Source organism: Nicotiana tomentosiformis, chromosome 1 (assembly GCF_000390325.3).
Source record: "Nicotiana tomentosiformis chromosome 1, ASM39032v3, whole genome shotgun sequence".
Taxonomy (NCBI): domain Eukaryota; kingdom Viridiplantae; phylum Streptophyta; class Magnoliopsida; order Solanales; family Solanaceae; genus Nicotiana; species Nicotiana tomentosiformis.
The window spans coordinates 67,847,932-67,864,914 of NC_090812.1; positions in this window are offsets into that span (position 1 = coordinate 67,847,932).

A 16,983-nucleotide genomic window follows, 5' to 3' on the forward strand; every position below is an offset into this window, starting at 1 on the left:
TCCTAAATCACTTGATACCTGAAATATGCCAATAAACCTCAATAAATGCCTTAGTTTCTCAACAAAATCATACAAAAGCCTAAGTATCAAGAGGAGATAAGTTGGTAAAATACCAACTTATCAATGGTGCATGCACACACGCCCGTCACCTAGCATGTGCGTCACCTCAATACCAATCTCATAACACGTATTTCGGGGTTTCATACCCTCAGCACTAGGATTAGAAGAGTTATTTACTTCGAACAATCTAATTCCAACACTGAGCAAGCCAAGCGATGCTCCAAATGCCATCACGCACGTTCCGACCTCCGAACGGCTCGAAACTAACCAAAAATAACTCAAATACATCAAACAATGCTAAAGGAACCAATCCCGATCGAAAAAGATCAAATCTTGAATCAAAAGTCCAAAATCGGCCAAAAGCCCAACCCGGGCCCGCACCTCGGAACCCGACAAAATTTACAGAATCTGACAACCCATTCAATTATGACTCCAACCATACTAGTTTCACTCAACTCTGACTCCAATTCGATGTTCAAAACTCGAAAATTCATATTATGAAACTTTAGGCCAAAACCCCCAAATTACTCTTTAAAATTCACAATCCAATTTCCAAAAACGAAGGTAGATTCATAAAATATAACCAAAACCGAGTAGAGAACACTTACCCCAATCCTTGTGATGAAAATTGCTCCAACAATCGCCTCCATCCGAGCTTGAAAATGTAAAAATGAAGCCAAAATCGCGAACCCTTGTATATAACATTCTGCCTAGCACTTCCGCATTTGCGGACAATTCGTTGCACCTGCGACCACCGCTTTTGCAGAAAGACTTCGCACCTGCGACACCTGGCTTCCTCACCATTTCCGCTTCTGCAACTTCCTGCCCGCATCTGCGCAATCGTAGGTGCAGAAATCCCATCGCACCTGCGACCTTTGCTGACACCCTCCAACTCCGCACCTGCGCTCGAGCTGCCGCACCTGCGGCATCGCATATGCGCCCAAATCTCTGCTTCTGTGGTCTTCCTCATCCATATCTCATCTCATATCTGTGATGCCTTTGTCTCTTTTGCGGCCATCGCACCTGCGCAAACCAACCGCAAGTGCGATCATACCATAACCAACAACCTTTAGCTTTGCACATGAAGTGAAAATGATCCGAACCTCGTCCAAAACTCATCCGGGCCACTTGGGACCCCGTCAGAATATACTAACAAGTCCAATAACATAACACGGACCTACTCAAGGCCTCAAATCACACATAACAATATCGAAATGATGAATCGCACCTCAAATCAAAATTTATGAACTTTGAAACTTCAACTTCCACAACCGATGCCGAAACCTATCGAATTACGTCCGATTGCCCTCAAATTTTTGCGCACACGTCACATTTCACATTACAGACATATTCCATTTTTCAGAATCGAATTTTGACCCCGATATCAAAAAGTCAACCCCTGGTCAAACTTCTCAAAAATTCAACTTTCGCCATTTCAAGCCAAATTCCACTATGGACCTCCGAATCACAATCCGAACGCGCTCCTAAGTCCAAAACCACCCAACAGAGCTAACGGAACCATCAAAACTCCGTTCCGGGTTCAAATTCACAAAAAGTCAAACTTGGTCAACTATCCCAATTTAAAGTTTCGACAATGAAATCCATTCTTCCAATTCGATTCCGCATAACCTGAAAAATCAAAACTGACTATTCACATAAGTCATAATACATCATACGGAGCTACTCATGCTCGTAAACTACCGAGCGAAGTGCAAATGCTCAAAACAACCGGTTGGGTCGTTACATCCTCCCCCACTTAAACATACGTTCGTCCTCGAACGTGCCAGGAGTTGTTTCCAAGCCACCATATCACTATTTCATCTTACCACACACGTACCCGGGGGTGATCCCACATCACCCTATCCCATATAGTCTTGATAACACCACATAACTGAAATTTCTTAATTCAACCTAGCCCACAAGCCTTAGAATCCAATTTCCAACATCCAAAATTTCTTATAAGATCTGAAGCCGCAACCTACACACTATATAAGTCTGAACAAGCTGTACCAAAAGCCGTAACCATAACTCAAATACTCAAAACTCAAATACTCAAAACTCAAATACCACATAACTCAAATGCTCGAAGCAATTATTTCTAATCACAGTAGCTGCTCAAAACAACCCAATACAGGTAATAAATCTCATATCAAACAAGACTCCATTAAAAAACCTTCGTACACTGCAAATGATGAAACAAACATGCAGACTCATAACTATTCATCAGATCAATAAGTCATGGTACTCCGTCCTCTTCGACAAGAACTATAGCAAATTTGTAAGCCGATTTTCGATATTATCCTTCCAACCATGCTGTAATCAATTCCGATAATATTCATTCTAGGTATGACGACTTCATCTTATCAAATACCAGCTACTCTACTAACATGCCACACCAATACTATCTAAAGCCACAACACGTGCATTAATAAGCAACATTCCAAATGTACTTAATCATGGAAAAATGACTCAGACAAGAGAACCGTCTCGAAAGCTCGACGGTTACCACCCCAACACAATGCTAAGAGCCCATCACACACCGTAGAACCATAAACATGAATCTAACATAAGGGATTATATCTCAACATAACTCTGCTGCAATGCGTGACCCCATCCAAACACTGATCCATATGAAATACCTCAGCCACCGCGCTCAAAATCAATAACCACGTGCAATCCGACATCAAGTACTCAAAGTGCACTACCATAACCATGGAGAAGCAAATGACACAATTCTACACAAACCCGAAAGAACATAACCAATGCGCAATCAATCATGTATCACCCAAATACCCATATCGCGCAAATTCCGCCATAAGGCCCCAATAGAACTACACCGATGTGCTTATAACCAACGAATCACAACTCCTCGTAGCATAGAAGAGTAACTTATATATCATTTCAGGACACAAATAAGCTCAGCATCAACTGAATCACATATCCCTCAACAATAGCATTATGAAGCCAACCAATCCAACTCAGTATAGAATACACATCCTAATTGGGACTACTAATGGACCCTCAAATCAACTCCGGGCACCCACAAATAGATAAATAAACCTCTGAAAGCCTATAATTGACTGAATTATAACACATACTATCATCTGGATAGCTTCGGCCACGACTTCACTGTCCACAACCATGAAACAGTCTGCTCCTGAGAACTTCCAGTCTCCAAATCCATAGAACACACGAATCACCTTATCTGATCCCAACTCCACCGCCAGAATGTCTAACTCATCTCTCATACACGATCATCCCACGGGGAATACTTCTAAAATTTTTCCGTGCCACATAGCAAAATTTGAATATCAGCAATCGATCAACCAGGAGAGTGCCGCAGTACCAGTGAAGTATCCATAAATCAAAACACATTGCCCCTTCTGAAATGTATACTCTCATCAGGCCATACCGATTAGTAATATCATTTGCCTAGTCATCAGAAACGGTTCATGCTGCCTACAAATTTATATCCTTCTCTTCAAAACTGAATTGTGACCTTGCACATGCAAATCTTAATCCCACGCAATACACCACGTCTACCATGACATCCTGCGAAGAGTACAAGAATCTCATAATCAACTCTGAGTCACAAGCAGAATATTCACTCGATCAGTCAGAAACCTTCCATTTGATCTCATCCCGAAGAAAATTCCAATACGCAACATATTCATCACGCCGGTAGGAAATATACCCTTTGAACCATGGTAAAAACCATTGAGAACTCTTCAACACCCATTTGCACACAACCAAGCTATCAGAACCGAATCTCTCTAACTCAACCCAGCCATGCAGGTCGCCAAAATCCAAAAGCATTGCCACGAAACACCTGTGGAGGCTAGCCACATCATAAGTACCCAAAGGACCGATTATACCCGTTACTGTGCTGATCCAACCTATCACCACGTTGTCCTATTTCTCCAAGTCCCTTCCAAATTGCCTTAAAATTGATACTTATCCTTGCTGGAATACCACGATCCTTAACCAAAATTCACCACACAAGAGACCCTAGTATAAAACCACAACGCCCTAAGGCCCATAAGCCGCTGACTTCCCTCTTAATCACCCAAAGCACCACAACCGCGACACCCACTCTAAAGAGACCTAATGTGAACAAAAATCTGCTTCTTTTACCTTTTTGATGCTGAAATGCATAATCCACAATGGTATAAAAATGCCATAAGTCTTGACACCATCCAATATAACTCTCAGTTTCTAGCCATATACAATTCTTGAAAATTCCAAATCGCTACATATAAATCTTGAATCCATTAGAACCATTCTCGAGAGTCATCTACTCTACTCAAATCTCAATTAAACCGACCAAACGGACCGAACGACATGTGCCCCATTAGCATAACAACACCCAAAGAAGTAACACTGCCTTAATACCACCGATCAAATTCATACTCTGTGTACACTACATCCTTCGCGAATAACCACTCAATTGTTTTATGATTCCCATGATTTTCATATACTCCTAAAGTGCCATAACCCGCATCCAGAAATTTTCTTACTCGAGTCACTCTCAAACTCAACCTCTGCAAGTCATAACTAATCCACAAGTATACCTCAGACCAAAATTAAAATTTAACACATAACCATAAAATCAAATTGTCAATAGAAGGCTCCCCCACTTGGTTCAAAGCCATAAATTAAAACACTATATAACTCATAATACTTATACTCTATTACTGTAGTCAGTACAACAAAAATTCTTCTCAAGCTCATACAACGCCAACCATAAAGATACCTCAATCGTCCGTTAAGCTCGCATTAACGTGAAAAGAATTATCTATGTTTTCACCTGCAGCAGCGGTAAAAATTCGGTAACGTCTCTCTGGGTGCCCATGCACGCCCGACACATTTGCATGTAACCATGTAAATCATCTAGCCGCTCCATATGATGTAAAATCTCAAGCTGACTAGGTTTCCCGAAGTGCTCGAGAACATTACACCACCAAACATCAGTAACAACAACAATCTCGTATGTCGGTCGATATTCTCCGCCGGTAAGCATCAGTAATCTCCGCATCTATCGCCTCCAGATGCTGCCGGACGGGCGTCAGCTGCAATCGACTAGCCCCACTCAATGTAGTCTCCTTCGCTGGCTGGAAACCGGCGAGTCGCTGCAACATATACAGTTAATGCACTACCCTATAGTCTCTAAGAGCATGCGGGTAAGCTACAGGTAATCCATCAACCGGCAATCCGAAGAGAACCTCCACGTCCTCAAGCGTGATGGTAGCCTCACCGATGGGTAGATGAAACGTGTGCGTCTCTGGTCGGCACCGCTCTATCATAGCCGTGATCAACGCCCAATCGAACTGCAATCGGGCGATCTCTATGATCCTGTAGAAACCCGTATCCTGAAGACGTCTTACTATACAGGGATGGAGTGGGTGATCCCTAATAAACTCACACATATCGTCTATACGTCTGAGGCGGAATGTCTGGGACAAAAACTGCCCATCCCAAATGTATGAAGACATATGGTTGCCCTGTAGCAACATTAGCTCTCGATATAAAGATCCGGGATGCACAGGGGGAACCTACATGACGATGTCTGTAAATTGAACAATATTAATTAAAGTATTTTTCTTTTTGATTGCTTAACGTCTTTAAATATATTGTAATATTTTTTATATTAATATTTAATCGATATTTTTACTATATTATTGCTTAAGTTGATACATTTTCTATATTATTATTTTATATGTTAATTTATTATTTTATATGTTAGGTTATTATTTTATATATTAGTTTATTATTTTATATGTTAGTTAATTATTCTATATGTTAGTTTATTAATTTATACGTAAGTTTATCATTTTATATGTTTGTTTCTTAATTTATATGTTAGTTTATTATTTTACATGAATACGGGATGCTTTGTGTACTGAACTGCTTTTTTTAATATTTAAAAATAAAAAAATTGGATGCAATTTTGATTTTCTAAGTTACATGTTGTAAGTTAGTATGTTGGTATATATGGTGTAGTAAGAGATTAAATCCTTGATTATTATACTATGATCAGGCTAAAACAACTTATATAGAAGTTGAAATAAATACAGAATTAAAAAAAGAGATATATATTGATGTTTGGCATATTTCGATATGTGTTGATGTTACTTTGCCCATGCTTTAACCACTTTTTGATGTTATTTAATCTTTAAAACACCCAACATGGTGTAATTATTGGTTTGATGACTAATTAAGTTATGTGTGACGATTTAAGGTATTCGGAGTGCAAAATATGAAGAAAAGGTGGTTTAGCTAGAGGAAGAAGGGTTGGATGCGTCGCATCCAACCTAGGAAAACATCATCATGCATGCAACCTTAGCAGTGAAGTTGGGCCATCGCGTCTGCCATCGCATGCGAAACTGGGAAGTAGAAGTGAAGCTGGATGCGTCGCGTCCACCATCGCATGCAAGCTGAGAAATAGAGGACAAGGTGGATGCGTCGCATCCACCTTCGCAGGCAAAAAATTGAAATGGAGGACAAGGTGGATGCGTCGCATCCACCTTAGCATCAACCCCTGAAGCCGATTTGGACTAGGAATAGGAGAGCTTTGGCCCACGACTTTTGTACGCAATATATAAGCTAAAAACGCCTCTTTGAGGTTACCTAACATATTGGGAAGGGGGAAAAAGCCACGACAAAGCTGTGGAGGCCGGAATTCCTCAAGTTTCTTCTTTCTCCCACCAAACTTAGTAATCTTTATGTTTCTTTATATGATTTGTTGTTTGGCTACCATGTCTATGTGGAGCTAAACTTCACGTTCTAGGGTTGTGGTTCTTTCATGACTATTGTTATTCGGATATTGATTTTGACTTCTTGATTTATCATATTAGTTTATTTATTCAATCTTGCGCTTAATTATTTAATTGCTTGATCACCAATTGAATACTATCTACGAATCTAGAATTGAACTCGAAAGTGGGAATTCTATATTGCATATAGGATTGAGTAGGGCAAGTTCTTGAACTCGGGCATCGGGGAACGGATTCGTAGTTAGGATAGACATATACCTAATTGCCTTGCTTGGTTAATTTACAGGAATTATAAATGCGTTCTTGTTGATTCTAACTCCATAGACATATAGGCGTTAGGTTAGCTTGAATAGGCAAGTAAGAACTCGACAGATTCTTATGAGCATTAACCCTGTCAACCAATAAGCTAGATAAATTAGTCGGTCAATTCAATTGAAGAATACAATAGGATTGTTAGATAGACCATAACCCTAGATCGTTTTAATTACATTGATATCATTAAAATCTGCTCTTTCTCTGTTCAAAGTTTATTATTTATATTTTTCTTATTTAATTAGTTGGAATAAAATATTTTTAGATTTAATTCTTGTTTAGATAATTAGGATAGTCTAATTTAGTTAATAGTTAATCATAAGTCCTCGTGGGTTCGACATCCGACTTTTAGTCACTTTATTACTTGACGACCGCGTATACTTGCGTGAGTGTGTTTGGTCGCAACAAGTTTTTGGCGCCGTTGCCGGGGACTTAGAAATTTGCTATTTTTCTAGATTAGACATTTTTTTATCTATTCATGTTTTTTTATTTATTTTATTTTAGTTAGTATTTTTTATTTATTTTAGCATGGCATCTTGGAATAAAAATTGTTCGAATGATGGTTATTCTTATTTTGATGATCCTTGTCCATATTGTGGAGGACCCCACTGGTGGAAAAATTGTCAGAATGTTCCCAGGAGCGAGTTGTGCGCACAATCTCAATCCTTTGAGTGGAATATTTGTAATATGTGTGGTGGTCAAGATGGCCATTGGGATGGTTGTCCTAATTTTGTTCATCCTTCTCTGAGCCCTTATTATGATCTTTCTAATGATATTTCTGAGTTTGATAGGGGCAATGAAGTGCAGGATATGGAGCCTGATGCATATATTAGGGATATTCTGAGGCAAGTAGCAGAGCAACAGGATGAACTCAAAAAAGATATGAAAAGAATGAGGGCAGCAATCACAAGAATGAAGGCCAATATGGAAGAATTGAATGAAGAGAGCGAGTACCAGCAAGAGAAAATTTTTGAAAAAGAGGAGATTTTGAGCCAAACTTGGCTGGCAGAACAGGCTGAAAAGTTAGAAATATATGAAGCTCAACATGAGGAACTTACTGATGGGATGAGACACTTTATAGAGGGAAGATCTAAACTGGGACAAGGGATCTATAAATTTGTCACTACTATTCACGACTTGCAAGATAAATTAAATGCAAAGGTTGTTGCGTCTATCGCCCAACAAAATAGTAATGAGTTGTCAGAAGCTGAAAAGGAGCTTATACGCCAAATTGAGGAGCTAAAAGTGGAGAGCCAATCATTCGAGCATATTTCTGTTGATGATGCCCATGTTGAGAAAAGTACACTAGAGCCATGCGAGGTAGCAGATAATGTTATATTTGAAGACTCTAATGTGTGCACATATGAGGATATAAATAGTAATACAATTCTAAAGTTGGGGCGTGTTGGTCCTCATTCTAAACATTTTTCGACATTGTATTTGGATGATGACATGGAAATCGAGTCATCTAAGCCTTTGGAGGAGTCAATGGAAGAGGAACATGATGCCTATATTTTTGAATTTGTCATGCCAAAAAGCAAAAAATACATTCCTCATCTAAAGGCCGAGAAGTGTAGAGTGAAAAATTTATTACTTGGCCTGGTTATCTTTGTAGCCCCACCACTGGAGCATAGCCGCAAACTGGATGCCATGTTAGGGGCTCAATTCATAAGTTCGAGGTGGAGGCAAAAAGTGGTTCACGTCGTGCCGCTACGTTAAATCAGGCGCTTGTTGGGAGGCAACCCAGCGTTACTGCTTTCTTTTATTTTTGTTTACTTTTTATTTTATTTTATTTTTATTATTTTGTAGTATTTATTTTTGTTTTGTAGGATTATGAGCATAGGAAGCAAAGCCATTAGAAGAGTGCAAAAGCGAGCTAGATGGTGAGGACTAAGTGTGGGGTGCCCACACAAAGGACGATGCCTGGGGAAGTCTGAGTACCTCGTGAGCCGCTATTGCTTCGGCCTTTGGCCTACCAGGGAGTCTCGTTTACCCTCTTATTATTTATAATGTGCATTGAGGACATTGCAAAATTTTAAGTGTGGGGTGAGGAGATCGTTTGGATAAGTTTCTGTGCTATTTTAGCTTAGTTGTAGTACTCATTCTTAAGTGTAGTAGCTTTTGTGAAAAAAAGAAATTAAAAAAAAAAACGAAAAAGTAGAAAAATTGGACTTTTCCCGACGATTGATCTCCTAGACAGTTTTCTTGAGGGATTAAAGTCTAAACAAAAATTCAAAATATGTCTTTTAGCTTTCTTTAGGTAGTAATAATCCCCTGTGGTTTTTCTTTGTGCCTCGGTTCTTTTCCATGGGATGTAGTTTGAACCGGGTAGTTTTTTTCTTTTAGAGTAGAGTAGGAATGTAGGGAATAAAAGGAGGAAGAATGATGATGCCTTGTTAAAATGGATAGCATGTTTTGTGGCGCCTATGTCTCGTTTACATGACTTATGTTCACTTTGCGCTTAATGCTTAATATCTCGTTGCTCCGTGAATACTTGCATTGTTTGAGAGTCGGAATGTGATCGTCCTTAGTGAGTCATGTGCCATGTGTGGTGAGGTTTTTTGTGTAGTCCATGTATTGTACTTGTGTCTAGAACTTGCCCGGTATGTGAGTTGAAGCGAAATTTTAGGTGATGCTCGGTTTGAAAAATGATTTTAGGATTTCTTTGATCTTTTTGAGCTTATTGCTTATCACAAATAAAATCTATCCCTAGTTAAACCTTTTGAGCCCGTAGACCTTTTATTTGGTACCCACATTACAAGCCTATGCCCTTTTTATTCTTAATTGACATTGTTTTGATCCTTTTACCTCTTAAAGCACTTTAATTGTTAGATGAGCGCTAAAAGAAGTAAGAAGGGACTAAGTGTGGGGTGACTTTTGAGTGGAACCAATAAAAGAAAAAAAAAAGGGGGTGCACTTATTTTGTAAAATAATACGCCACTAGCGAAAATTGAAAGAAAAAAAAAAAAAAGAAAAGAAAAATATAGATGAATAAATTGTTGTCTTGTTCTTGCTAGTGGGTATGAATTAAAGTAGTGCTTAAAGAAAGAGGAAATATTGTTGGGGTGATATTATTTGTGAAATTGAAGTGGTGTTGAAGAATTTGCGCTTAAGTTATTTGATGATGTGTTAAAGTGCTTAGGAGGGTGAATCACTATTCCTTAAATATATCCTACTCGTCCCTTAGCCCATATTACAACCATGAAAAAGTCCTAATTGATTTTAGATCGAGCGAGCTTACATTAGTAGAGATTTACATTAAGGGCAAGCATATGGTACCAACTACATGCATGTGACTTCTTTTGTGAGAGTGAGCGATTTTCTTTGTGATCATGAGATTCGAATGTGTGGATTGAACTCGCTCTCTTGTTCTTGTTGTGAGGGCACATGGTTTCACGAGGGATAGGTAACGTTATTAGACTTCTCTATGATGTTGGGTGTTCAAGCCATGAGTGCATTGTGACATTGAGTCGGTTTTTGAGGTTAGGATTGTTATGAGCATGTTGTCTTTGTTCGAATATGTTTAAAGAAGGGCCTAAGAAAAGGGAAGTGTGTTGATGCATAGTCTAGAGCCTAATTGTAGCAAATAACCATGGTCATAGGTGCAGTGTGCTTTGAATGATAAGAGTTTAATTTTGTTTCGTCTACTATAGGATGGTTTGTTCGAGGACGAACAAAGGTTTAAGTGTGGGGTAGTGATGTTTGGCATATTTCGATATGTGTTGATGTTACTTTGCCCATGCTTTAACCACTTTTTGATGTTATTTAATCTTTAAAACACCCAACATGGTGTAATTATTGGTTTGATGACTAATTAAGTTATGTGTGACGATTTAAGGTATTCGGAGTGCAAAATATGAAGAAAAGGTGGTTTAGCTAGAGGAAGAAGGGTTGGATGCGTCGCATCCAACCTAGGAAAACATCATCATGCATGCAACCTTAGCAGTGAAGTTGGGCCATCGCGTCTGCCATCGCATGCGAAACTGGGAAGTAGAAGTGAAGCTGGATGCGTCGCGTCCACCATCGCATGCAAGCTGAGAAATAGAGGACAAGGTGGATGCGTCGCATCCACCTTCGCAGGCAAAAAAATTGAAATGGAGGACAAGGTGGATGCGTCGCATCCACCTTAGCATCAACCCCTGAAGCCGATTTGGACTAGGAATAGGAGAGCTTTGGCCCACGACTTTTGTACGCAATATATAAGCTAAAAACGCCTCTTTGAGGTTATCTAACATATTGGGAAGGGGGAAAAAGCCACGACAAAGCTGTGGAGGCCGGAATTCATCAAGTTTCTTCTTTCTCCCACCAAACTTAGTAATCTTTATGTTTCTTTATATGATTTGTTATTTGGCTACCATGTCTATGTGGAGCTAAACTTCACGTTCTAGGGTTGTGGTTCTTTCATGACTATTGTTATTCGGATATTGATTTTGACTTCTTGATTTATCATATTAGTTTATTTATTCAATCTTGCGCTTAATTATTTAATTGCTTGATCACCAATTGAATACTATCTACGAATCTAGAATTAAACTCGAAAGTGGGAATTCTATATTGCATATAGGATTGAGTAGGGCAAGTTCTTGAACTCGGGCATCGGGGAACGGATTCGTAGTTAGGATAGACATATACCTAATTGCCTTGCTTGGTTAATTTACAGGAATTATAAATGCGTTCTTGTTGATTCTAACTCCATAGACATATAGGCGTTAGGTTAGCTTGAATAGGCAAGTAAGAACTCGACAGATTCTTATGAGCATTAACCCTGTCAACCAATAAGCTAGATAAATTAGTCGGTCAATTCAATTGAAGAATACAATAGGATTGTTAGATAGACCATAACCCTAGATCGTTTTAATTACATTGATATCATTAAAATCTGCTCTTTCTCTGTTCAAAGTTTATTATTTATATTTTTCTTATTTAATTAGTTGGAATAAAATATTTTTAGATTTAATTCTTGTTTAGATAATTAGGATAGTCTAATTTAGTTAATAGTTAATCATAAGTCCTCGTGGGTTCGACATCCGACTTTTAGTCACTTTATTACTTGACGACCGCGTATACTTGCGTGAGTGTGTTTGGTCGCAACATATATGATAGTGTGATAATGATAAACAACAAAAATGAAACAATGAAGAAAATATACCAAGAATAGATTTTATATATTTATTTATTATTTTCTATCTTAGTTTATTATTTTGTATGTTAGTTTATTATTTTATATGTTTATTTATTATTTTATATCTTAGTTTATTATTTTGTATGTTAGTTTATTAATTTATATGTTAGTTTATTACTTTCTATGTTTGTTTCTTATTTTATATGTTAGTTTATTATTTTATAACTATACATGATATAATTAATAAGTATTCATATAAAAATACTTAGTTTGACAAATATTGTTATTTTTTATGTTATTTTCTTACATTTATTGACTAACATTCGAGAGAGTTTGTGTTTGAACTATCATCTTTTTTTCAAATAATTTTGGGGTTAACAAATAATTAAATGATTAATTTCAATAACTATAAAGATACTACGCTAAAGGGCACTATATTTTACTAAGATAAAGGGCACTAGATTACAATTACGGGTACGACATTACAATTACGGGTACGACATTACAATTACGGGCACAACATAACACTAATACATATGTAACATTAATTATTCATAAAATAATAATTTATCAATTTTACTAATCTTTTAGCACATAACTAATCTAATCCGGATAAAAAATAACAAATTAATTTAATCACAAAATAATCATGAAAATACATATGCCACAATAAAACAATAACTAATAAATATTTTTTATAACAACTAATAACATTAATTATTCATAAAATAATAATTTATCTATTTTACTAACTTTTTACCACAACAAATAATCTAATCAGGATAAAAAATAACAAATTAATTAAATCACAAAACAATCACGAAAAAATATAGATCACAGTAAAAAATAACTAATACGCATTTTTTATACATGCTTTTTAACAAAAAGTAAGCCGGAATACCTTGGTTTATAATTTTTTGAAAGGTGTTTGATGATTTGGGGGGCGAAACGAGCAATCCACTAAGCGATAATGCCTTAGATCCATTGTAAGCTTGCTATAATACCGAGAAGATACACTTTTTGTGGGATGGGTGGGCTCCATTGAGTTTTTTTTCTTTAAAAATGGAGAGGGGGACCGCTGGAATAAGGGAAAGGGGGAGGGCACTAGTTCTGGTTGGGGAAGATGGAGGCCCACGTTTTTATGTATGTATAACGCATGTATTCACTGCGCTATACTATAGCGCCCTATATGCATGCGCTATACATCCCTCCCTTTTTGAGTTCAAATATAGGGCGGTTATTCACCGCGCTATACCATAACGGACAAAACTGTCGTTAAGGTATTGCGCGGTGAATAACCGCGCTATATATACACTACCAAAATGTAACGACCCAGCCGGTCGTTTCGAGAGTTATAGCCCCGTTTTTCCCATTTCTACTTTTTTTTGTGTTGTTTAGCTATAGTATGTTATATCGGGTTAGTTGGTTCGGGACCGGAGTGGTTTCAGAGTGAATTGAGACATTTAGTCTCTTAAGTACAAACTTAAGTTGGAAAAGTCGACCGGATGTTGATCTATGTGTAAACGATCTCGGATTTGAATTCTGATGGTTCCGTTAGCCCCGTTAGGTGATTTTGGACTTAGGAGTGCATCCAGAATGTGATTTGGAGGTCCGTGGTAGAATTAGGCTTGAATTGGCGAAATTAAAAATTTGGCAATTTCGGTTGGCAGTGAAAAATTTGATATCGGGGTCGGAATGGAATTCCGGAAGTTGGAGTAGGTTTGTAGTGTCATTTTGGATGTGTGTGCAAAATTTGAGGTCATTCGGACGTGGTTTGGTTGATTTCGGCATCGGTTGCCGAATTTGAAAATTTAGAAGTTCTTAGGCTTGAATCCGAGGGTAATTTGATGATTTGATGTTATTTTGAGTGATTCGAAGGTTCGACTAAGTTGGTATGTTGATATATGACTTGTTGGTATTTTTGGTTGAGGTCCGAGGGCCTCGGGGTGATTCCGGGTGGTTAACAGATTTGTCGAAGTTGGAAAATGCAGCCGAAGTTGCTGCTACTGCTATTTTTGCACCTGTGGAAGAAAGAGTCGCAGGTGCGAGGCCGTTGGTGCACGTGAGTGCGCAGGTGCGGGAAATGCTGGGCTAGGCAGGTCGCACAGGTGCGAGTTGGAGGTCGCATCTGCGAGCCCGCAGGTGCAAAACCTGGGGCGCAGATGCGAAACCTATGTCATAGAGATGCCTCAGTATTATTTGACCCTGGTTCCACGTATTCATATGTTTCCTCGTATTTTACCCATTTTCTGGATATGATCCGTGAGTCTCTAGTTTCTTTTGTTCATGTATCTACTGATGTGGGCGATACTATTATTGTGGACCGCGTATATCGGTCATGTGTGGTGACTATTGGGGGTATGGAGACCCAAGTGGACCTTTTGCTGCTCAGTATGGTCGACTTTGATGTGATATTGGGTATGGATTGGTTATCTCCATGTCATGTTGTTCTAGATTGTCACGCTAAGACGGTGACGTTGACTATGCCGAGAATTCCGAGGGTTGAGTGGAGCGGTTCTGTAGATTATGTACCAAGTAGGGTGATTTCATATTTGAAGGCTCAGTGCATGGTTGAGAAGGGTTGCCTATCTTATTTGGCTTTTGTGAGGGATGTTAGTGCAGAGACTCCTGTCATTGATTCTGTTCCGGTGGTACGTGATTTTTCGGATGTGTTTCCCGCAGACCTGCCGGGCATGCCGCCTGACAGGGATATTGACTTTGGTATTGATTTGGTGCCGGGCACTCAGCCCATTTCTATTTCACCGTATCGTATGGCACCGGCGGAGTTGAAGGAATTGAAAAAACAGCTTCAGGAACTCCTTGATAAGGGGTTTATTCGGCCTAGGGGTGCACCGGTTCTATTTGTGAAGAAGAAGGATGGTTCCATGAGAATGTGTATTGATTACAGGTAGTTGAACAAGGTCACAGTCAAGAACAAGTATCCTTTGCCTTATATTGATGATTTATTCGACCAGCTTTAGGGAGCGAGGGTGTTCTCCAAGATTGATTTGAGGTCCGGTTATTACCAGCTGAAGATTCGGGATTCAGATATTCTTAAGACACCTTTCAGGACCCGATATGGCAATTATGAGTTCTTGGTGATGTCTTTTGGGCTGACCAATGCCCCAACATCGTTCATGCATTTGATGAACAGTGTATTCCAGCCCTATTTGGACTCATTCGTCGTTGTATTCATTGATGATATCCTGGTGTATTCTCGTATCTAGGAGGAGCACGCTCAGCATTTGAGGATTGTATTACAGAGATGGAGGGAGGAGAAGCTTTATGCAAAGTTCTCTAAGTATGAGTTTTGGCTCAGCTCTGTAGCATTCTTGGGGCACGTGGTGTCCAGTGAGGGTATTCAGGTGGATCCGAAGAAGATAGAGGCGGTCCAGAGTTGTCCCAGACCGTCCTCAACCACGGAGATTAGGAGTTTTCTTGGTTTGGCGGGTTACTACCGTCGCTTTGTGGAGGGATTTTCATCTATTGCATCGCCCTTAACCAAATTGACCCAAAAGGGTGCTCCATTCAGGTGGTCGGATGAGTGTGAGGAGAGCTTTCAGAAGCTCAAGACTACTTTGACCACAGCTCCAGTGTTAGTTCTGCTATCAGCTTTAGGTTTTTATACCTTGTATTGTGATGCCTCGAGGATAGGCATTGGTTGTGTTTTGATGCAGGAGGGTAGGGTGATTGCCTATGCCTCGCGCCAGTTGAAGACCCATGAGAAGAACTATCCCGTCCATGATCTTGAGTTAGCAGCCATTGTTCACGCCTTGACAATTTGGTGTCATTATTTGTATGGGGTTCATTATGAGATCTATACTGATCACCGAAGTCTGCAATATCTGTTAAAGCAGAAGGATCTTAATTTGCATCAGTGGAGATGGTTGGAGCTTCTTAAGGACTATGATATCACTATTTTGTACCATTCGGGGAAGGCCAATGTGGTGGCCGATGCTTTGAGTCGCCGGGCAGAGAGTTTGGGGAGCTTAGCATATCTTCCAGCAGTAGAGAGACCTTTGGCATTGGATGTTCAGGCCTTAGCGTGCCAGCTTGCCAGATTAGATATTTCGGAGCCTAGTCGGGTATTGGCTTGTGTGGTCTCCAGGTCTTCTCTTTATGACCGTATCAGGGAGCGTCAGTATGATAACCCCCACTTGCTCGTTCTTCAGGATAGGGTTCGGAGAGGTGATGCTAGGTATGTGACTATTGGTGATGGCGACATGCTGAGAATGCAGGGCCGGATATGTGTGCCTAATGTAGATAGGATTCGATAGTTGATTCTTCAGGAGGCCTACAGCTAGCGGTATTCCATCCATCCGGGTGCCGCGAAGATTTACCAGGATTTGAGGCAGCACTATTGGTGAAGGAGGATGAAGAAGGATATAGTTGGGTTTGTGGCTCGGTGTCTCAACTGTCAGCAGGTTAAGTATGAGCATCAGAGACCGGGTGGCTTACTTCAGAGATTAGAGATCCCAGAGTGGAAGTGGGAGCGGATCACCATGGACTTTGTAGTTAGGCTCCCACAGACTTCGAGGAAGTTCGACGCTATTTGGGTTATTATGGATCGGCTGACCAAGGCCGCGCACTTCATTCTAGTTGATACTACTTACTCTTCAGAGTGGTTGGCTGAGATTTACATCCGAGAGATCGTTCGCCTGCATGGTGTCCTAGTTTCCATCATTTTAGATAGGGGTACTCAGTTCACATCGCAGT